Raw genomic sequence first — 25,455 nt, 5'->3', positions numbered from 1 at the left:
TAACCTCCATGCCCTTAACCTGCATATGTATAAACCTTGCAAATCTAGCATTATGCGGAACCCCATTTCTAGCAGGATTCTACTCAAAAGACCTTATCCTAGAAATCGCCTTTATAAGATGGATCAATACTGTAATCCTATTTCTCTACATCTTTGCAGTATGCTACACTTTCCGCCTGATCTTTTACTCTATAACCAGAGAATTTAACTTAGCTAGATTTAGAAACATTGACGACTCATCCTCCATCATAACTTCACCCATATTAGCTCTTAGAAGAGGAGCAATCCTCAGGGGAGCACTATTATCTTGGCTAATTTTTCCAGAATCCTACACTATTTGCCTTTCTCCCCTTATAAAAAACCTAGTACTAACAATCAGAATCCTAGGGGGACTAATAGGCTATCTACTCAATATTATAAACGTAAACTTTAAACTAAACTCACTCAACCTCTATCCTCTAGTAGTATTTTCAGGTTCCATATGATTCCTACCATTCCTATCCACCTTCAACCTATCAAAATATAGCCTTAATATAGGTCAAAACTACTCTAAAACAATCGATAAAGGATGATCCGAAATCAGAGGAGGCCAAGGAATCTTCCAAACATTAATAAACTCGTCTAAACTACATCAAATAATTAGTGATAGAAACTTTAAATCCTTTATAAAAATCTTCCTTATTTTAACCCTCATACTTTCATTCTTTAATATTTACTTTTATAATTTATTTGTAGAATATCGCGTTGAAGTTGCGAAAGAGATGATTACATCTAAAAGTGACTAGCTTCTAAAAAAATATTTTAACTATACAGCGAAAACGTATCGTGTTATACTTACACCACAGAAGCCCTCTCTTGATAGGAAGATAACTTCATTTCAATCATTAACAGTGATTAGCCTCTCCTTTGGCTTCTACCAAAATTAGAGACTACATAGTCAAAGCTTAGGCCGAAACTAAGTGCAAAACTTCGCTTTCTAATCTACTTACTTATTTCTTAACCACCTCATCAATAAATAAAAATATAAAGAAACAATCAAACTACATCAACAAAATGCCAATATCATGCAGCAGCCTCAAAGCCAAAATGATGGGTCGGAGAAAAATGACACATATAAAGACGATATAAACATACCATCAAAAAAGTAGTACCAATAATCACATGTAAACCATGGAAACCCGTAGCTACAAAAAAACAAGACCCAAAAACCGAATCAGCAATAGTAAACGGAGCCTCAAAATACTCAAAAGCCTGAAGAGCCGTAAAATAAACACCTAAAAACACAGTAATACCGAGACTCTGAAGAGCTTCATTGTGATTAGACCCCATAATAGCATGATGGGCCCAAGTCACCGTAGCTCCTGAAGACAAAAGAATAATAGTATTCAAAAGAGGAATTTGAAACGGATTAAACGGGACAATTCCCTTAGGAGGCCAAGTTATACCAATTTCCACAGCAGGAGCCAACCTTCTATGGAAAAAAGCCCAAAAAAACGAAAAAAAGAAGAAAACTTCCGAGACAATAAACAAAATCATCCCCCACCGCAATCCAGCAACCACAACTCTAGTATGTAATCCTTGATAAGTCCTTTCACGTACTACATCCCGTCACCACTGAATTATAGTCAAAACAACAGCAACAAACCTCAAAACAAGAAGGTCTATATTAAACTGATGAAATCATTTAACTAACCCAGTAGTCAATATTATCGCTCTAATAGACCCAGTTAAAGGCCACGGTCTTATTTCTACCAAATGATAAGCATGATGTCCATGTGATGATGCCATTAGTTAATTTCTCTCGCAAACAAAGTTCTTAAAACGGCAAAAACATAAGATTGAATAACTGCAACAGCAAATTCAAGCAAAAGAAGTAAAACCTGAGCAACAAATAAAAGAACTAAAAAATAAGAAGTTAGTGAAGGACCAGTCCCCCCTAAAAGAGTTAACAGCAAATGTCCAGCCATCATATTAGCCATAAGCCGAACCGCCAAAGTCCCGGGCCGAATAATATTTCTAATACTCTCAATTAGTACCATAAAAGGTATTAAAACCACAGGCGTTCCCTGAGGAACTAAATGAGCAAACATATGCTGAGTATGATTAAACCAACCATAAATCATAAAAGTCAACCAAAGAGGAAGAGCTAACCCCAAAGTCATAACTAAATGCCTAGATCTAGTAAAAACATAAGGTAAAAGACCCAAAAAATTATTAAAAACAATAAACGAAAACAGAGAAACAAAAATAATAGTTCTACTTTGTAATTTAGGCCCAAGAATATTCCTAAACTCTTGATGTAATACTATATTCAACTTATATCATACAACAGACCACCGAGAAGGAGAAACCCAATAAATATAAGGCAAAAATACCAACCCCAAAAAAGTAGAAAGTCAATTTAATTCCAACTCCATTAAACCAGAAGAAGGTTCAAAAATAGAAAATAACCTTGCTATCACTTTCAGATCTTTTCTACAATCCCAATCTCCACCGATCTAGATTCAATTTTTTTTGGAACTCTAATATAATAATTCATTACAATAAAAACAATAAACGTAATTAAAAACATAATAACCAAATTCAGCCACAAAATAGGAGCCATCTGAGGGATCGGATGATATCCTCACAGGATAACTTAAGCCTGACAAACTTACGTTATTTTTTAACTAATCAACCAAACAATTATAATCACAAACGGAATTAAAAGTCCAAAAAAATTAACAAACATACAGCATGGCATAACCCATTTGAACCTCTGCTGATCCGCAAAAGAAATTACCAACCTAGGAGTCCTGATAGTCAAAGACATAATTGATACTCGAAGATAAAAATACAAAGTCACAAGAGCAGACCCAAGAAGCACAACCAGCAAAACAAAATTACCTGCCCCTACCAACTCCTGAATGACTAACCACTTAGGAACAAACCCAGCCAGCATTCCTTGAGTAACTTAAAGGGTCCTCTTACTTCATGGCCAAACAGTAGTTCAAAAGGTGAGAAGCCCAGTGATTCATTTGGAGATTCTCTTGCAGCAAACACAACGAATGGAAGACCTTTATCCCAGTCTTTATGATGTTCCAAACAGTATTTCTTGAGCATCGATTTGAGTGTTTGATGATATCTCTCCAATGCTCCTTGGGTCTGGGGATGGTAAGCTGAAGACGTGATCTGGGTGATGCCCAACTCTTTCTGAGACTGCTTGAAAACATTTGACATGAAATTACTTCCTCGGTCTGACTGTACCTCCTTGGGCAGACCAAACTTTGTGAAGAACCCTAGCATTTCCTTAACCACGTTCTTTGCTGAGATATTTCTAAGTGGAATGGCTTCAGGATAACGAGTAGCCATATCAATCATGGTCAACACATAAGAAAATCCTGAAGAAGTCTTAGGAAGAGGGCCCACAATATCCACCAACACACGGGTGAAAGGCGCCTCAAAAGGAGGAATGGGAACTAGAGGTGCAACCTTTTCTGTCCGATTACACTTCCCCACAACTTGACAGGTGTGACAAGACTTACAATACCAGGAAACATCCCTGAAGATACCTGGCCAGTAGAAGTGTTTCAAAATGCGTGCCACAGTCTTCCTCACTCCAAGGTGTCCTGCCAAACTGGAATCATGAGCCACTCTAATGATATCCTGCCTACAAACACGAGGGATGACAACTTGATGTACAACCTCCCATTCACAGTCGGCTGATGCTGTTGGGGGTCTCCACTTCCTCATAAGTACTCCTGACTTTACATAATAACAAGTAGAAGCACCGGCTGACTCTTCTTCACTGTAAGCAGAGTTAGCTAGACCTTTCAACTCAGGGTCAGCAACCTGCAACTCAACCAACTCTTGACGAGACAAATTATCAACACTACGGGGTACTGCCTCATCTGGTGAGTGGTCCAAATTAGCAAGAAAAGTGTCAGCTAGGATAACATCATCATCATCATTATCCTCTAAATCACCAGTAACTTTAGACTTAGCCCTAGTGACAGCACATGCAGGGAACACATCAGGGACATCACAATCCTGGGACGCAGCCACTGGCTCACTAGACAACTGAGGAGCTGGACACACTTGACTTCCACCAATATCATTTCCAAGTAAGAAAGTTACACCTGACACTGGGAGTGTCTCAACCAACCCAACCATAACGGAACCATTAACAAAACCAGACTCTAAATTCACTCTGCACAGAGGGACAGAGAAGTAATTATTCCCTACACCTTGTAAGATTACAGTTTCATCAGAGGAATTAACATTAGAGCCTAGAACACTGGTCAGCATAAGGGATTGGCAAGCACCTGTATCACGATATATTTGAACCGATTTCCTGTCATTACTGTCCAGAGGACTGACAAAACCATCAGACAGGAAATTAGCACATGAACTCTTGAGAGTGTCACCCACGTTACTGCTCAAAAGAGGAGCTCCATCATGAGAATTTAAGTTACCCCTCAAAGCAGGTTCAGTTAACTCAGTTAAAGAATTCTGGGAACTCTCAAGAGTGGACACTAGACCAATTGACTGAATATTTAAAGACTCCTTTTTGTTCACATCACGCTGTCTCCTGAAACATCTCTCCGTAGTATGACCAAGCTTACTACAATAAGTACATTTACTTTTCTGAAATCTAGAGGTGAAGCTGGTATTTACTTCCTGAGAAACATCATCTTTATTCTCTTTCCTGTTACCTGTACTCTGAGTGGAGGCAACGTACTTACTCTCAGCTTTCCCTTTTTCTCTAGAATATCTCTTGTGAGTGAGAACATACTCATCAGCTAAAACTGCAGCATCAGACAAATTATCTATTCTTTTCTCATCAAGATATAGGCTTACATCTTTATAAATACACCTCTTGAAGTCCTCCAGCAAAATCATCTGCTTAAATTTGTCAAAATCAGAATCCACATTCTTAGAATTTAACCACTGCTCTAACAGATCTTCTTTGATTTTTGCATACTCAACATGGGATTGCTTATCTTGCTTGTAAGTTGTCCTAAATTTTACTCTATAGGCTTCAGGAACAAGCTCATAGGCCTTAAGAATCAAGCTCTTTACTACATCATAATTATCAGACTGATCCTGAGGCAAAGATGCATAAGTTACTTGAGCTTTACCGGTGAGAGCAGTTTGAAGGAGTACTGGCCAATACTCCTTAGGCCAATTAAAACCTGTAGCTACCCTCTCAAACAACTGAAAATACTTTGTTAAATCAGATTCATTAAAAGGAGGGACAAGTTTAACATTTTTAGCCACATCAAAATCATCAGAGCAAGATGATCCAGTTCCACCTTGTTTCCTGCGATACTCATGGTCTGCCTGAATCCTAGCAAGTTCAACTTGTGCGTGAAACTCAGCCTCCTTAGCCTGTGCTTGAAATTCAGCTTCCTTCACACGAGCCTCCTGCAGGGCTAGCTGTAACTTAGCTAATTCAATCTGCGTTTGCTCATTTGGAGGAGTTACATTAAACAAGCTTTTATTAATCATGCCAACAATTTGATCTTTAGAATGATGAGAGCGAACTGCAATTCCCAATTGTTGAGCAACAAGTTTAAGTTCATTCTTTGTTCTGTTTTCTATATCACACACTGTTTGCACATTTGACAAAAAATCTTTGGCTTCATCAAGTGTAGAAATAGTAGCCATCATGAATATATCACAGTCACAAAGTATCAAACAATATCCTTATGATAATATCCTGAATATACTGATGAGAGGTCGCCAAATTTATGTTACGGAACAGAGAAAGATAATGTACACTTTAAGTGAGAATACTAAAAATCACTACTGTCCCGTAAAGTTCCAGGTTCAAAACAAAAGAGTTAGGTAAAATTACAAGTTAAAGTTTAATGCACAAACTAACAACAAAACATTCGGGACTCATAAGGATAATGTAATGGCAAAAACAGGTTAAATATATGGTTAACTGCAATAGCCTCTATTAACACGAAATTAGCAAGAGTAAATTTATCTAAGTCAGCCCTGATAAAATGAGATACCAGATAATACTCAGTGAATGCCAGATAAATAATTACAGATACAAACTATTATCAAAAATGACATAAAGAACCCTACATGAATTACAAAAACTTCACTAGGCCTACAAATTAAACTTATGCTATACAGTACAAGAAAAAATGCAACAACAGTTATACTCAAATTACACACAGCTGCTAGATGGTTGGAGACTTCTTGAGCACTCACAACAATAATAACTGTACAGGGGAGGACAGAGATGTGAACAAAATGAGGAGCAGATCTAAGTGGCAATGATGCAGAGACTCAGCTCATTATATAGGGGCCAGGAGAGCTTGATACAACTTGTAAGAAGGACGCGCAAATGAAGCCATGGGGACAGAGAGCTGAAAATCCCGCAAAGTATAACAGAGAGAACGACTTACTCTACTATAACGGTAGAAGGGGGGGACTGAGGCAGAACACGCTCGTGATCAAACATGCAGCAACTATGCGTTAAAATTACACAAAGGATGATGAAATCATATGCTATGTAACAATATATATATATATATATATATATATATATATCTATATATATATATATATATATATATATTTATATTCGAAGAATTTAACAGCAACATCTTACTTTGCTCTTCATGATCCCAGTCCACTTGTGAGTCTCGTTTCCAATGAAAAATCACACTTCTTGCATCATTTAATTAGTACACAATTTTCATGTAAATAATCATGGTTCACGCAGTAGCTCATATACTCCACCTAGTCGAGCCCTGTCCCGCCTTGGAGTTTCTGAATCTCAGTACTTTATAAGTCCTCTTCAGACACACATTCCCCTTTCAGCAAGTCCAGGCCAGAAGTTACTGAAGCGTATCTGGAGCTCTTTTCTGTCTGGGGTTCGGCACTTGTCTGCCCCAATATCAGGCTGGATCACTGATCTCACCTTATTCACCGCAGCAATTGGCTGGGACCTGACTGATGTCCAAACGAGGACAAACCTTCTCCTCATCATCATTGTCATCCGGACCTCCTTTCCCACCCTAGGGCAGGGTGAGGAGTAGCATCATCCAGACAGCCAAAGTTTGCCCCAATACAATGTGCCACTCTTCGATTCACTTATCATTCAAGCCCTGGAAATCCTGGCTCCATCAGATAGGCTACATAAAAGTTCGCAATGTTCCGTAGCTTCACATATATCTATCTGATGGAGCCAATACGAAAGCTGTCCCGTTCAGCCAAATCCCTGGTCATACAATTCTCCTCACAAAATTCATCCAGCCAGCTCAGTCTCTTGTCAGACCCTTAGCCTCACCAAGTTCCATACCTCTCTTCCTTACACACACATCCACCATATCCCTCCATCTTCTTGGCTTACCTCGCCTCCTCCCACCTTCAGAGTCGCTCATATATACCTTTTTCACCACTCTATTGTTATCCATTCTCTCCACATGACCATACCATCTCAGTACATTCTCTTCTATTTTGGTGTCCACAGACTTCCTCACTCCACATCTTTCACGTATCGCATTATTTCGAATCCTATCCACCCTCTGTACTCCACATACATTCCTCAGCAATCCCATCTCCACTGCTTTTACTCTTGACTTTTCATTTTCACGCCACACCATAGTCTCACATCCGTATGTTGAAGTTGGCACCAACACTCCTTCAAGCCTGCTACAGATACTATAACAGTCCTTTACCTGCTTGGAAATAATCGGTTAACAGATAGTAAAAAGTCTTGATAATGGCCAGCATATGAAATACGGGCAAATGAAATTAAAGTAAAAACTAACAAGCGTGGATCTTTCTATCTCTCCAAAGCAAGACGCCATTATCTCGTACAGGGTGGCCGTTTGTCTTTGAATTTGTTGTTTTACAGGGAGGGTCATTAACCCTCCGTCAACCGACTTGTTTACACGTAGGGAACACATATGGGTTGGTAATATGGTTACCACCCAGCGTTGTAAATGGCTTCCAGGCTTACAGGAAACCATTGAACTTGTCACTCAATGTAAGGGCACCTGAAAAGGGAGAAAGAAAAATAAAGCTGACAGGAAAGATGGGAGAAAGAGGAACAGAGGAGGGCAGACACAGAAAAACAATGAAACAGATGAAGGAAGAAGTAGGTAGTGCTACATCAAGTGAGTGGATGATGGTCGCCACTGCTTTACCACCATTTCTTGGGTGCTTATTTTGAAAAACAGGGAAGAAATGGGACTAAATTATAAAATGTCGGGAAAAAAGATATGTAAGGTCACATAACAATAATGGTATCGCGAGTGGCTGTGTGTAATTCACCGGGTCGGTCAGGATCACTTGATGGTCGTGATTGTCAGCTTTTACCCTCCCGGAAGGGAGCTGAGAGCTCATATAGTCCGATCTAAGGGCAAGGCTGTGACCTTCACACACGCACACACCCGTCCCCTTGCTCAAGGGGGACAGTAACCACCCACTTCGTCAGTGAAACTTTTCGCAACCTGAGCGAGGCGCGAACTCCCGTCCACCAGTTGGCAAGCGGGAACATTACCACTGCACCAGCGAGCGGTGTGTGTGTGTGTGTGTGTGTGTGTGTGTGTGTGTGTGTGTGTGTGTGTGTGTGTGTGTGTGAATAATTTTATTAATGCAGAGGCTGGAAAGAGGTACCGGTGCAAATTTTTACAAAAAAATGAGTATAAATTTTATGATGTAAATGATGAAGACAAATATATGCAAAAACGTTTCTTCTCTATCTATATATCTGTCTGTTGCCAGACGCCTTAATCCTGCAAGGGCTGGCGACAAAGAAATCGCCTCCATATCACCCTGTCCCCCGCAATTTGACTGCCCTCCCCCCAGCTCACACACCCTTCTCTCATATACCTCTCCACTCCATCCCTCCATCTCATCCTTGCCTCCCCCTCCCTCTCTCCCCCCTCCACCTCACTCACATACAATCTCCTCGTTAGTCGCTCGCTGTCAATCCTCTCCATATTGCCGAACCACCTCACTGTATTTCTCCCAACGCTTACTGTCACATCCACATCCACACCATAACGCTCCTTCAGTTACTCATCTGTCAGTCTGTCTCCATTAACACAACATGCACCTCTCAAATAGCTCATTTCCATTGCCCACACTCCTGACTTGTGTCCTTCCAACAAGGTCCAAGCTTCACTTCATACCATAGAGTTGGTATCACAGTACTATCAAGTAACGATTTTTAAAAGTCCATGCTCACCTCTCTATATCTTTGCACTGCTTAAAAACAACAACAACAACAACAACATCACCAACAAACTTTCTTCCATGTTGTACCCTTTCAAGCACTTCATTTTCCATACTTCCATCCTTACTCATCACACTACCCAAGTACTTAAATGTACTCACATTTTTTATCTCATCATCATCCAACCTCATTGTGCATTTGTACATTCAGTGATTTCATTTCTCTCGAAGACCATACCTTTACTCTTCCCTTCATTCACCTTTATATTTCTTTTCTTACGGTCTTCCAAATTCATTCACCAAGCTTTGCAGTTTCCCATCGTCTTCACTTGACAATACAGTATAGTTTGCAAACAATATACGAAGCTTCCAAACACTGCCCTCACTCATAAGGGCCACTCCAACATCCAGTGTTCAACCTTGTATCTCTTTCATAACCCCATCCATATACCGATTGAACAATCATGGAGACACTACACATCACTGTTTCAGTCCAACATTCAGACAGAGAAATTCATTAAGTTCACTATCGACATGCACTGCAGCCTTAGCACCCTCATACATATTCTTCACAGCATTCAACAACTTCCCATTTACTCATAACCTCAATGTTTTCCACGTTCATTGTCTATCCACTCTGCCATGTGCTTTCTTCAACTCCATGAAGGCCGCATACAACTTCTTTCCTCTTTCTAGAAACTTTTCGCACTAAAGACCTGAGAATGAACATCTGATCTACTCAACCTCATCCCTTCCTAAAACCTCCCTGTTCTTCTCCAAATGATTCCTCTGTTATTCCTCTAACTCTGTCAATATGTATCCTACCCTATACTTTTCCTGTTACACTAAGAAGGGAAATGCCCCTATGATTACCACACTACTTTTTCCCATTTACCGTTGCACAGGGGAATAATTATACCTGACTTCCAATCCTCTGGGACTTTACCTTCCTCCCAGGATAATCTGAACATTTTCCATATCCAATCTACTACTTTCTCTCCACCATGGTTCAGCACTTCACCACACGCTTCATCAATTCCTGGGGCTTTCCCCATTTAGGCATTCTTCAATGCTTCCACTACTTCCATCCTACTGATCTCTTCCTCCCTCCTCAAGACCCTCCTTCTCCCAGCCATTTCCCTGCAACTTATCCTGGCATTACTTTCATTTTCTATGTTTAACAGTTCCTTAAAGTGTTCACTGCATCTGCTAGCTTTTTCTCCCTTCTTCACAATCAATCTACCATATTTATCTCTTACTCCCCTACTAACTTCTTTATCACCTTGTCTAACTCTACCTCCTTCCAGAACATTTTCTTACATTCCCTCCACGTTACACTCAAATTCCTTCCAGATTCCTCATCGACTCTCTCTACATTCTCTTACTGATCTTTTCATCTCTTGTTTCCTCTCTACATACAACTCGCTCTTCCTCTCTACATATAACTCTCTCTTGCATCATTTAACTTTCTCCATGCCTCTACTTCCCATCCACTCTATATTTTTTCTTCTTTTGCACCATAGCTTGCCTCACCATATTGTTTCTTGCACCCCCTTTCGTCTCCTCTTTATCCCTCACACCACCTCACATGCTGCACAGATTTCTTCTGTGAAAATCCAGCACACACTTTTCACCTCCTCAATCTGCTCCAAATCATATTTACTCAATCACTCCTCCACATCTCTCTAATATTCAGCCTTTTTTCCATCCTCTTGCAACCTTTCTACCATGCTTATATAGACTAATTCCCACTGTCCTTTCCTCCTTCTATTCCCCAATTGCATCTGAACCTTGACTCTCACCACCACCAAGTGGTTGTCAGAAAATCCACTACCTCAGCCTCTGTGTGCCTTTCATCCATTACATATCTTCTCACTCTGTTATCCACACACACATATTCAATCACTGCCGTTCATTCAGTTTACCACCCACCCTTCTCGTCACTAGCTACGTATACCTGTGGATCATTTTGTGTCTGAAGAGGGTATTGGTCATCACCAACCCCCTCCCTACACAGATGTCCGTTAGAGCGCCGCCATTCTCTTCTACTTCTGCAGGCACAGCTCACTCACCAATTACTCCATCCATCTTCACATTCTCTACTTTTCCATTTATATATCCAGTCAAAAACACTCTCTAATTCCTCTCAAACTTTTTCATGCACGCTTCCACATCCGCCCAGAACTCTTCATTCACTCTGCTTGCACAATCTTGCGTTGGAGCTTACACACACACACACACACACACACACACAATCTGTAGTAAAGACATAGAGGAACACAAAAGGTTAGGGAAATACGAGAAAAGCAAGACAAGACCTCTAAAGGTGACTTTCCAGAGTGTAAACACTGTGGAAGAGATACTAAAAAATGCAAAGAATCTTATGGAAAAAGAGGAGTTCAAAAATGTATGGATAAAAAGATGCCTAACACAAGAGGAACTGGAATTACTGAAAGAGAAAAGGGAGCAAGCAAAAACAAAAAATGAGGGAAGATCAGAAGAGGAGAAGAAGAAATTTTTTTACAAAGTAATAGGATTGCAGGTACGAAAGTGGTACACAAACAGGATGGAAGAAAAAGGAGGAAGGTAGTAGAATCATGTCATGACAAATATATAAACAAGATGATAAAGTTGATGTACTCAAATGTGGATGGAATGATATCTAAATTACTAGAGATGAATGATTATGTCAGAGAAAATGAACCACAAATAATATGCCTAACTGAAACAAAATTAACACCAAGGATATCCAATGACATACTAAACTTAGAGGAATACAATATATGGAGAAGAGACAGAAATTTAAAAAAAGGAGGAGGAATTATAATATTAACTAAGAAAAATCTAAAAGTCAAAGAAATAGAACTAGATATACCCTCACAAGTAGAACTGATTGAAGTAGAGATCGACACATCTGAAGGTAATGTAATTGTAGCCAATTTGTACATGCCACCCAGATCAAACACATGGGAAAGAGACGAATATGAGGACCTGGCAGAGAGTACAATTCAGAGTATAAGATCATTACTACATAAATTGGAAGAGAAATCGGAAAGAATTATACTAACTGGGGACTTCAATACAAATATAAATTGGAATACTCTAGGTATAAATAGCCAAGAAAGCTGTTGGGACCAAAAGCTCCTGGATCTCGTACAAGAGTTTTTCTTAACGCAACATGTGAGGGAAACCACTAGAAAAAGAGGACTTGATGTACCTTCAGTGCTAGATCTAATATTTACTAGGCAAGAAAATGATATTGACAGTTTAATATATCACCCTCCACTCGCAAAAGCGATCATGCAGTACTAAATTATAACTTCAGGATAGCATATGACATAGTAAACAGCAATGACAGTTACAAAAAGAGCCTAAACTATAAAAAGGGAAATTATCAAGATCTAAAGAAGTATTTCTTAGAAGTTGATTGGGAAAATGAGCTTAGAGGACAAGATTTAAATGCTGTATATAAAAATTTTTGTGAATTTTATGAAATTGGAGTCCAGAAGTACATCCCACAGCACAAAGAAACAGATAAGAAAATACAGAAATGGTTCAATACAGAATGTAAAAAATAAAAAGAAAGAAGAGATTTGTTGTGGAATAGATACAGAAGACACAATAGTGAAAGGGCGTATAATAATTACAAACAGGCAAGAAATGACTATACAAGAATAAGGAGGGAAGCCCCAAAACAGTTTGAGGAGGATATAATAAATAAAAGTAGTGATCAACCAAAGCTGTTTTACAGCTATATCAGAAGCAAAACCAAAGTAAAAGATATAATACAATCCATTACGGACGAGGGAATCACTTATACACAAGAGAAAGATATTTGTGAAGCACTAAATAAGAATTTCCAATTAGTTTTTACAGAAGAAAAAATTTTTTGAGAGGGACTATGTGGAACACGCATGTCCACACATACTACCAGATATACAAATAGCAGAAAAAGTAATACAGGAGGAGTTAAGTAGATTAGACAGAGGAAAAGCAAGTGGTCCTGATGAAATTTCATGTTGGGTATTACGAGAATGTGCAAAAGAGTTAAGTAAACCATTATTTTTAATTTTCAAGAAATCCTTGAGTCAAGGTAAACTACCTGATATTTGGAAAAAAGCAAATATTGTCCCCTTATTCAAGAAAGGAAATAGACAAAATCCACTCAACTACCGACCAGTATCACTGACCAGTGTTGTAAGCAAGGTATTAGAAAAATTTATAAGAAAAGCTTGGGTAAATCATCTAGAAGAACACAGTATGATAACAGAAAGACAGTTTGGTTTCAGAAAAGGAAAATCATGTGTTACTAAATTGTTGAGCTACTATGACAGAGTAACAAACACAATACAAGAAAGGGAAGGATGGGTGGACAGTATCTATTTAGATTTCAAGAAAGCGTTTGACACAGTACCACACCAAAGACTTTTATGGAAACTGTACCATCAAGGAGGAATTCGAGGCAAACTGTTTTGTTGGATGTAAGACTTTCTCATAAAAAGACAAATGAGGACAGTAGCCTACTAAGAGGAAACTACTCATCATGGAAAGAAGTGACTAGTGGAGTACCACAGGGTTCAGTGTTGGCACCAATCATGTTTTTAGTGTATATAAGTGATATAAACAGTAACACTGGAAATGAGAGCTATCTGAATATGTTTGCAGATGATGCAAAAATACAAAGGAGAATTACTAACACAGACTCTTGTAAAGAGCTACAAGAAGAATTAAATGAACTTCATGAATGGAGTAGTACATGGCAAATGGAATTCAATGTGGACAAGTGTCATGTGATCAAGTTTGGTAAAAGTGGAAAAAGACCTGATTGGGATTATAAGTTAGGAAATAAAACCCTATACACATCAGAAAGAGAGAAAGACCTAGGTGTGATTATCAATAACAGACTATCTCCAGCTGACCACATCAGCGAGAAGGTACGGAACATGTATACACTGCTTGCAAATATGAGAATAGCATTCTCATACATAAATGTAGACATGCTAAGAAGGATAATAACATCATTCATTAGACCAACCCCGGAATATGCATCAGTAGTCTGGAGTCCTCATCTCAAAAAGCATATAGACAAGATTGAAAAAGTTCAAAGGGCCACTACAAGATGAATACCAAGCTTCAGGGACCTAAGTTACCAGGAAAGACTAAATAAACTGAATCTACCAACACTACAGGAGAGAAGGAAATGAGGTGACATGATAATGCTATATAAGTGCATATCAGGAAAGGAGAAAATAGACATAAATGATTACTTAACATATGGAGAAGCATCAGCAAGAGGACACTGGAAAAAAATGCATAAGAAGAGAGGTGATAAAGACGTAAGGAAATTCAGTTTCCCAAACAGAGCAACTGATCAATGGAATGCACTACCGACTGAAATAGTGTGTGCCAAAACAATTCACAAATTTAAGGATATGTACGATAAATACGGTTTAAGACACGGGACAGTACGAGCTTTACTTATTCCTGTAAAGATACAATTAGGTAAGAACAATTAGGTAAGAACACACACACACACACACACACACACACACACACAATCGCCCATGCTTGTATTCCCATTTTCAATCCTACCCACGCAATTCTTGAACCAACTGGTCCATACTCTCTGAAATTCTCCTCCCATCTCTTGCACACAACAATACATTCACCCTCTTTTGCCGTATCATTCTCACCTACTCCCGAGCATATACCCCATCCATACTCCCACTTTCTCAAATTGTCACTCACACCATTTAGTTTCAGTTAATCCACATATGCCCACTTTTGCACCCTCAGGCACCTGGACAATCTTTCTTTCACCTCATCATTCACACCCCTCATCTTCCATGTTTCAGTCCGTACCATTTTCTTTGTCCTGTCCTTTGTGGCCACCTGTTGGTGTGTCCTAATACCTGGCTTCTTGTTTGAATTTTTAGTTAGCTGCTTTCCGGGGATGGGCCCTAACCCTCCGCCAACCCACTTGTTGACCAGTAGGGAACACGTGTTGGTTGGCTATAAGGTGCCCACCCAGCGTATCAAATTATTTCCTGATTTACAGGAAAACATTTGGCTTGTCACTCAATGTAGGGTTCGACGAAATAGAGCACAACTACACTGAGTGAGTGGATGATTGGCTACTCCACCGACCACTGTGTTTCTTCTCGTTCCTACTTATTTAATGCAGGAGGGAGAAAAGTGGCAGTGTACTCTGTAATGGACAGATACCCGAAAAATAATTTATGCAAGGTGGAAAAATACTGAAGTGCAGTCACTACAAGAAGTAGGTCAGAAGGTAATTTTCATTTCCGTTTGAACGTTTGGATCCTGTAAGAAAAAAATCGTCAGAAGTTTAATAAATTAAGTAGGTGCGCGTTTAGTAGTGAAAAGTTTATCAGAGATCAACTTTGCTCGGATTTGTCTTAGGAATGAAATAAGCAAGAAGAACACGAAGAAGCAGAAGCACAAGAAGAAGAAGAAGAAGAAAGTGAAAACAATGTAAAAGAAATAATTCTTGTATTAAAATAATAACTACTTGGTGTCTTCATAAAGATGGAAAAGAAATAATCAAGGTAAATTGATATACACGATCGATAGGATTTTCCACAACTAAAAAAAAAAAAAAAAAAAATCGTCCGTGGTAAAATACCGAGACACGTCCACGCACTCCCATCACTTCTCCCGCTCTCCCCCTCACTCACTTTTCCCTGAATTAAAGACGTGCTTTTATGAGAGGGAAGTTTTCCAGAGTTTTCCCACACGTCTCTGGTCTGACTGGCACGGGGCGGTACCTCAGGAAGAACAAGAAGAAACAGGAGAAAGGAGGAGGAGGAAATAATGAAGGTGGAGTCAGGGGTGAGGGAAATTACTCTCTCTCTCTCTCTCTCTCTCTCTCTCTCTCTCCAGTTTCCTCTTTTAATCTTTCCTCCCTTGGCGAATAGCCACCTACAACATTATGTTGATGGCAAAGAAATGAGTATTATTTAAATAGGGAAACATTATAAGTAATTACAAAGGTAAACAGAGTTATTAGCTCCAGATCGAAAACATATTCAGTGCTGGTGGTAATAACCTTATTACAGTAGTGGAATTACTATTAATAAGGTAGATGACCGACAGGAAACCTAAATTAAAGCCGCAGAGCCTTCTGGTCATGACGAAATATATAAGAGAGTATAGCTGGATTATTACGGAGACTATAGTAGCATATAACCAACTCTTCTCAATAATTCAGTAAAAGTGAGAGGCATGGGAGTTCGTTAATTAAATCTTCAAACTTAAAAAGGAAGATAAACAGTTGCCCTAAATTGTTGGCCGTTTCGCTTTTTATAGCCCGTTTCTTCTAATACTAATAATTAATACTTGGGAACATTCAGCCAAGTTTCATTGTAAAATAATGTTCAGCATAGTTTCCTATAGGTTCTCCGGCCTCGCAAAACTTCTGTGATTTTACTACCAAGTGTGTGAGTCGGCAGGTGAACATAAATCATATGCCAGAGTATACCATGATTATAGGGAAGACCTACGCAAATTATCTATGTGACCAGAAAATTTGCGGACGGACATTAATTAGAAAATGAATACATTAAAGAGTGGATAAAACCAGTAGGAGATAATACATGGAAATTGGACAGGAGGCGAAATAAGCATAGATACAGGAATGATCTGATTCGGAAATAGGATAATGGGTGATTAGAACAACCTTCAAACTTTTAAAGAACACTTCTACAAAGGCATGTAAAAGATATATAAGTAACTGACGTGTTTTGCTGATCTTATTTAATCTCACAGAAAATATATATCATAGCCGTGATAGCAAAAGGCTTGTGCTAGAAATACAGCATATTTGAAATGCTTAATAATTTATGACGATCCCTTTTAGTACGATGATATCTTACATTTGTTCCTGTTAACTCCCGGCGATTTCATTAACTTAGGGAAGCCGCCTTGTCGTGAACGGGTTAATGATGACCATATCTAACCTCGAGTTCGAAAAGTGTCTCCTAGAAGGAATAAAATCAAGCAGCAGCAAGATATGTTATAAATTGTTTTAAACCTTTTGGGAATGAATAAATACCTATATATAATTAAACAAAATATATGTATGTATGTATAAAGAAATCATCATCATCCAGGCCTCCGTGTCCACCCTTGGGCGGGGTGAGGAGTAGCAGCGTCAAGATAGCCAAAGTTTGCCCAGTTCAATGGGCCACGCTTCTATTCATTCACCATTCAAGCCCACGGAATCCTGGCTCCATCTGATAAGACAAAAGGTTTCCACCACGTGCCGGAGCTTCACATATACCTATCTGATCCAGTCAGTCCGACCGCTGTCACGTTAAAAAGGGGTGTCAAATCCCTGGTCATATCTTTCTCCGCACAATACATCCAGCCAGCTCGATATTTTGTCAGGCTCGTAGCCTCATCGACTTCCATACCTCCTTTCCACACACACTCATCCACCACATCTCTCCACCTTCTTCTTGGCCTACCTCGCCTCCTTCCTCCTTCAAATTCGCTCATATATACTTTTTCACCACTCTGTTGTCACGCATTGTCTCCATATGACCATACCATCTTAGTACACTCTCTTTGATTTTGGTGTCCACAGACTTCCCCACTCCACATCTTTCTCGAATCACCATATTCCGTATACTGTCCACTCACTGTACTCCACATATATTCCTCGATAGTCCCAGCTCCACTGCTCTTACTCTTGACTTTTCATTTTCATGCCACATCATAGTCTCATACCCGTATGTTAAATTTGCTACTAACATTCCTTCATGTAAGCCTCGCGCAGCTGCAACACACAAGCCTCTGTTTCTCATCAAGGCCTTCATAGCACAAGGTACGGTACTTTCTGTCGTTGTGTCACATTACTTTCCACTTCTTTGCACATTTCCTCATTTCTGTCACTGTATCCAGGTAACTGAACTCTCACACCACTATCAGTCTCTCTCCAGTCACTCTAACATCACACTGAGAGTCACCTTCCCTCTGAATAATCATCACTTTACTCCTTTTTACATTTACTCTCAAGGGACGACGCTCACAGACATCTACAAAACTCTGAACTAGTCTACCAAGCTCTTGTCCGGTATTTGCAAGCAGTACTGCATCATCAGCATACGTCAAATTTGAGATAGTCCATCCATCACCGTTCATTACCAACGCCATCCCTCTCTCCATTACTCATGTTGTTACTTCTCTCATCACCCCATCCATCCATCTATATATATATATATATATATATATATATATATATTGAACAATAACAGGGACATCACATGACCTTGTCACACACCAACATTGATCGCGAACCATTCACTTAGATGCCCATCTACAAAAATCTCTTAAATACAACTAGCAGCTTACTATGTACACCGCATATATGTAAAGCCTTCAACAATCCTTCTCTGTTTACTTTGTAGTATGTTTTTTCCAGATCCATAAATGCCATAAACACCTTATAGTCCTTCTTGCAAGCCTTCTGCACTATCTGTCTCACTTCAAATATTTGATCCACACATCCTCTGTCACTCCTAAAGCCACCCTGTTCGTCACTCACTAAGCCTTCTGATATATCTCTTACTTTCTCTGTAATAATTCTTCCATATACCTTCCCTACCACACTCAGTAAACTTATGCCACGATAATTCTTGCACTCACATCACTCACCTTTATTCTTGTACATAGGTACAATCACAGCCTTTTTCCACTCTTCTGGCACAGTTTCACTCATCTATGCCTTCTTGCATATCTCCAACAAGCTTTTCATTCCACTCTGTCCACCACACTTAATCGTTTCTGTATACACCTCATCAACACAGCTGCTTTCCCATTATTCAGCCGTTTCACATTTCTCCACTTCTGCCAGTGTCACGTTTCCTGGCAGTACATTCCTTCTCTGCACACCCCCAAGACCAGTCATGTTTACAGCCTCTCTGCTCGTTTCATTTCCATTCATCAGACTTTGAAAATATTTTTTCCATCTGGTCGTTACTTCATCACAATGGGTTAATAATCTACCACTTACATCCATCACGCTTTCTCATTTCTTTCCACTGTCGCTTCTTCATTTCTGCACCTCTTTCCGGAATAACTTCCTATTTTTAGAGTAATTTGGATTCATTTTTCTTCCTACATCATCATTGACCTCCTTCTTTTTCCTCTTCACTAGAATCTTTAATTGCTTCTTCCTCTCAGTATATTCAGTTCTTATTTCAGTTGAACCCCTGTCTATATCCACTCAAGCCACTTCTTCTTTTCTTCCACTCCTTCCTCCCACGATGCCGCACCTTTCTTCTTCATTGTTACTCTTGCAAAACGACACACTGCACTAGCATTCCTAACAAAGCAGTCCTTACATGCATTCCATAAGTTGTCCAGATCCATTTCATTCCAATTCACTGATTGTATTTATCTCTCTTATCTGTCTGTTTATCTATCTGTCTGTCTATCTATCTATCCGTCCATCTCTCCGTCTATCTATCATCTATCCATCTCCATCCATCCATCCATCATCTAATCTTATGTCGCCCCATGGGAAACGTAGCAGCCCGGGGCTAGGCAAGTTGGTCCTGACATTTAAGATGAAAGTGACCAACCTCACTCATCCCTGAGTGGCATTACGTGAGCAGTAAACCCCAACCATCCCTTGGTTATAAACCGTCACCAGCTCAGTCCGCTTGGAGCATCGTAACTACCCACTAAACCACCAGGCGCCGATCTGTTCATCTATCTATACAATATATTCTAAGACGAAGAGAGAGAGAGAGAGAGAGAGAGAGAGAGAGAGAGAGAGAGAGAGAGAGAGAGAGAGAGAGAATCTACTGTAACTGGGATGTTCGGTGGTGCCTGGGTAAAACCCTGTGTTCTTCCATACCGGCCCTGGATGGCTACTAACCTGTGGAAGACCACTGGGGTCCCATCTTACACACTGACCCTATGTTCCTCCTTGGGCCTATATCCCCAGGGATATATTCCTCATGATATTTGCCTACTCAGGACCTAGTTTCCCATTAGCGACACTCCCATCAACCCTCCAACTCTCCTGCCTACCCCACAAATCCGTCAACCCATCCGACTCAGTGTAGCTAACAATGAAATGGTTATCGATGTAATATATATATATATATATATATATATATATATATATATATATATATATATATATATATATATATATATATATATATATATATATATATATATATATATATATATATATATATATATATATATATATATATATATATATATACACATATATATATATATATATATATATATATATATATATATATATATATATATATATATATATATATATGACGTCAGTGAAAAGTCGTTTGTGGTTTCAGGAATAAACAAAATCCTTGGGCTGAATGGGTGAAGGACTAAAATGGATGTGGGCGAGATAAGAGGGAGGAAGGCGGTGTTTTGCAGGGAAGTGTGACGTGTGCTTAATGAAGGTGGAATATCGTGGCGGCAAAAATATGGAAATGTGTCCGAGCAAAATTAAATTAGTGAGGGCACTTACGAAATGAAGAAAAAAAAAGTGTGTGTGTGTGTGTGTGTGTGTGTGTGTGTGTGTGTGTGTGTGTGTGTGTGTGTGTGTGGGAGGAAGAGATGATGGGGGTGAGAAACGAGAGGAGAAAAAGGGATGGGGCAGGGGGAACTGGGAGAGAGATACAAGGATTTGGAGGGGTAGAGGAGAAGGAGGAGGCTATCAGAGAGAGAGAAGGTTGGGAATGAGAAAGGTGAGAAAAGCATGGTTGTGGGGATGAGGATGAAACAAAGGAGAGTCATTAGGGACTGGGAGGGGTAGTGGGAAGCTTCTCAGTTTCATTACTTTCTAAATAAGTGCTAATATGAAGCAAAGCGTTGCGGAAAAGGACATTACGTTTTGAGCTACGTTCACTGCCGCCCCTTCTTCCCGAGCCATATCAGTCTCCTCATCCTAGCTTGATCGTGTTGTCCGATTTTAACAAGGCCGGGACACTTATTTTGCTGGCTTGCGTGTGCCTTGAATAATTAGCTTTAAGGCAGACGCGAATTTAAAGCTTAAATTTTTATGGGTGCTCATAAACGAGGGAGGAGGAAAAGAAGAGAGGAAAGAAGGGAGGAAGAAAAAAGGAAGAAGGGTGAGAGAGGACGGGAGATGGGATGGGGGGGGGGGAAGAGAGCAGTAGGTAAGATGGAAGATGATTCGAGCTGGAGGGAGAAGGGGTGTGAGAGAGAACAGAAGAAATAATGTGGGAGAGAGGGTGGGAGAAAGGGGGACGGGCAAAGAGGGAGAAAGAGAGTACAAAGGAAAGCAAACAGCAACGGACCTGTTTGCCCTTTCTTGGCTGTTTGGTATAAAGAAGGTTATAACTAACAAAACTATTCTATCAGCTAAAGACAAGGATAGAAACGATGGAAGGACCCCACCCACCCACCAAACCCTTCAGCCGAAGCCGGCAGGAAATAGTGAGAAGGACCACCTTGCAGCATAGACAGACTGTGATGGAAATTTCGTAGGAACGAGGGAAAGGAAATATTATTCTACACTATCTATCTGAAAGGGAGGTTAACATTAAATCAGCAGTATGTATCGATGTTGTTCAGCAGTTGATTCCTCCACGGTCTGAAAAAGAAAACTAACACACACCACAGAAATGTGTTGTTAAAGGGTGAACATATTTAGCTGGGGGTCAGATGACAGATACTTACTCAAACGATTTTTAAAGGTTAGTAATGTATCACAGTTTACTACATTACAGGGCAATATGTTCCATATATTACAACTCAGTTAAAGAAAAAATTCTTAGCTTCATGTGACTGAAATCGTTTGCAAATAATTTTACGTCCATTACCTCTAGTATAGTTTGAGCGATCAACTGAGAAATACAGTATTTATCGATGACCATATTATCATGTCCTTTGAATATGGAGAATATTTAAATTAAATCTTGTAACCTGCATTTAGTAAGATTTAGGGCTTCTAAACATTCCATGTATGATTTATTTCTCAGTCTAGGTATCATCTTTGTCACCCTTCGCTGTAAGCTACTGTTTCAAGTTTCTCCATACCCTTTTTAAAATATAGTGACCGAAACAACGCAATACTGCAAGCGCTGGCGTACTAAGGAATTGTACAAGTGAGGATGATAATTATTATCGGATTTATTTTCTAATGTTCTTCCTATGAATCCAATCAGTTCATTGGCTTCTATTTTTTCTTTACAACTTCTGTACATAGTTTGCTTCGTTTCAAAGCATTTGTTATTATATCTCCTAAGTCTTTTTCATGGTTTACCCTATCAAGTTGGACCCTATTCATGTTATTAATAGTTCTTAAATTTTTACTGTCAGTGTTTAGTACTTTACATTTAATTCTGAAATCCATTTGCCATGTTTTGGCCTAGGGAGACAGTTGATCAAGATCTCTGAACTGCCTACCTGTGCAGTGCTGTATCGAGCATGCTCTGTTACCTATTTTAGTATCGGCAGCAAAATTTGAAATCTTAGAGCATAATATTTCATAATATAATTTATGTATATTATAAAAAGAATGGGACCTAACACTGAACCTTGTGGTGCTCCACTTGTAATGCTAATCCAGTCTGACTATTTTCTTTTTATTACAACTTTTGTCCAGTGAGCTAATCATCTACCCACCTGAACACACTGCCACTGAAACTCTGTGCTTTTAGCTTCTGAAGGAGTATGGAACTTTGTCAAAAGCTTGTTGAAAATGGAGGTAGACAACGTCGACAGATTTGATATCAGTGTAGGCTATTTTGTTGTTTTGATTCTCTCCTCATTAAAGGAGACCGGGCCTTGCTGTAGCCCGGTTGGTGGTGGTTGGCTTCAGTGGAGTAAGGGGGAAGAAAGGGGCTGGGGATTGCCCAGCACACACGCCCTGTCTCCTGGCTGAGTTTGTGGTATGTGTATCAGTGTAGGCTAAATGTTCACTATCAGTACTGGGCAACCGCACACCTAATGATAGGTCCATACCCGAACTTCCGCACCCGCACTTTGGCCTCTTCCACACTCGCACTTCTGCACACATCTAAGTTTTCGCACTTCTGCACAACCGCACCTGTTGCTACACCATATATATATATAAAAACTCGGCAGTATACCTTAACACATATATTGTCTTAATCCAAACTCCTTACAATACATGAACAAAGATACACTGAATATGGAAGGGACAAGGTGACAGAGTTGTTACTATTGGTATAATGTGTCCACACGCACAGCAATGATGTCAGGGGCAATATACAACTTTCTTTAATACACATAGATATGACAGGTCACTAGGGCACAATGTAGGTGTTAGAGTTAAGGCACAATTTCCATTCAATATACTCGTCAGGATACACTACATATGGAGGAAGTGGAGCTCCAGGTTAATCCGTACTACCATACATATCACATAGGTGCAATGTCTGTACCTGAGTCACGACGCGCGGGAACGTCACTTAGCCGTGGCGACACTGTTTACAGTGTCTGTCTTTATTGACTGTTCTTAGTTAGTCTTGGGCCTCCACTGATACATTTCCCTGGTTCTGTAGGGCTTGGGTATAGACATTGTACCTTGGGTCAGTTAGGATAGGAATCTTGGTATATCATTTTTGTCTTGTTACCCACATTCACTGACCGTTATTTCCTTGTGTATAGTTTCTGTCTCACTGTTCATATTCACTGACCATCACTTTCTAGTGTATTGTTTCTGCCTTACTGGTCACATTCACCACTGTCACGTTTGCTAAGTCTCTGACACGACTCGAGAGGTGGACGTGGTCGTCACTGGACCGCTTATTCCTGGGGTTAGCAGAGGTGGCACCCAGGAGTGGGAGAGGGCCCCTCGAGAGAGCTCTCCTGTAGGAGGCAATGGACAGCTCTCGGGGGCGTCACTGCCCGGGCATGTTTCGTAGCTGGGGTGCAGGGAGGCCCTTCCACCTGGGGGCCTCGACCTGATAGGTGGCCCTCGGGACTGGGGCCAAACAATGTCAGGAGTCGGGCCTGCCGCCTTTTGCTCCGGGCGGAGGGCTGACTGGGAGTGGGGCCTGAGTGGTCCCGCCTTGGGGTTCGCAGGCTGGCCCTGGGAGGCCTGGTGCTGCAGTCGCCTACAGAGTGGGGTGCCGTCAGGGGCTGGCTGAGGCACCTCTTCTGCAGGGTGTCCGTCAGGGGCCGGCATCATCCAGGGACCGGCTGCAGGGCAGGAACAGGACCTCGCCACCACTCCTGGAACAGCAGCACCCCCGGGGAACCACACCTGGAGAGAGAGAGAAAAGGGCATCCCGCACATTCGAGAGGTAGTGAGCTGGCCGCACAAAGGGCCTTCCTCTCCGGGAGAACCCTCGAGAGACAAAGGGCGTACGGTGGCTGTCGCTTCCCCAACATGTATGATGGCTGTTGTTGCAGTTCCACAGTCTCTAAGAGCAGCAGCAGAAGGATGTATGGTGGCCGTTCCTTCCCCAGTATGTACGGTGGGCATTACCGTGGAGCTGCTCCTGAAAGAGGAAGAGGTAGATGAGGGACTACGGTGGCCGTTCCCTCCCCGGCACATACGGTGGCCATTGGTGCGGGTCACCCTGCCCAACAGGAAGTAGGTGAGGGACGTATGGTGGCTGTTCCCTCCTTGGTACGTAAGGTGGTCGTTACCGCGGGGCTACTCCCGTAGGAGGAGAAGGAGGTGGATGAGGGACATACGGTGGCCATTCCCTCCTGACAAGTACAGTGGCCGTTATCGCGTTCCACTCTTCCTGCCTTTGCCTGTCTGTGTGTGCTCAATAGCTAGCACACCGAGGTGGTCTCCAGGTGTGGCTGTAGCTGAGGGGCGTACGGTGGTCGCTCCCTCCCTGGTATGTATGGTGGCCATTACTGCAGAGCTACAAGGGGAAGCAACTGAGGGGCGTACAGTGGCTGCTCCCTCCCCAGTATGTATGGTGGCCATTACTGCGGTGTTGCTTGGGACTGTATCTGGAGCAGTCCCACCCCGATCCTGGTGAGGGCTGCTCCGGCCGAGAAGTGTCGCATTCCTGCGACGTCGCAGTTGGGTCGGTTGAGAAGAGGGACACAAGGTAGGGGCAACCTGGCACCCATCTTGCTCTGGGCCAGTTCTGCACTCACCTGGCCCGCCATGGTGTCCTCCTGGGGTGGGGATGGGGCTGCGGCTCCGTAGCGGGTTGGGGTCCGGCGGTGGAGGCGCGCATACAAATATATATATATATATATATATATATATATATATATATATATATATATATATAT

At 40.8% G+C, this 25,455-nt stretch overlaps 1 pseudogene; it reads right to left on the bottom strand.

Moving 5' to 3' along the window:
* Positions 1-982: 982 nt before the first annotated feature.
* LOC145408496 (ATP synthase subunit a-like) lies at positions 983-24,379 on the bottom strand (annotated as a pseudogene).
* Positions 24,380-25,455: the final 1,076 nt, after the last annotated feature.

The sequence above is a fragment of the Coenobita brevimanus genome, chromosome 77, assembly GCF_032717465.1.
Source record: "Coenobita brevimanus isolate Jiangsu-jjx chromosome 77, ASM3271746v2, whole genome shotgun sequence".
Lineage (NCBI taxonomy): Eukaryota > Metazoa > Arthropoda > Malacostraca > Decapoda > Coenobitidae > Coenobita > Coenobita brevimanus.
This window is presented reverse-complemented; position numbering and strand designations above follow the sequence as displayed.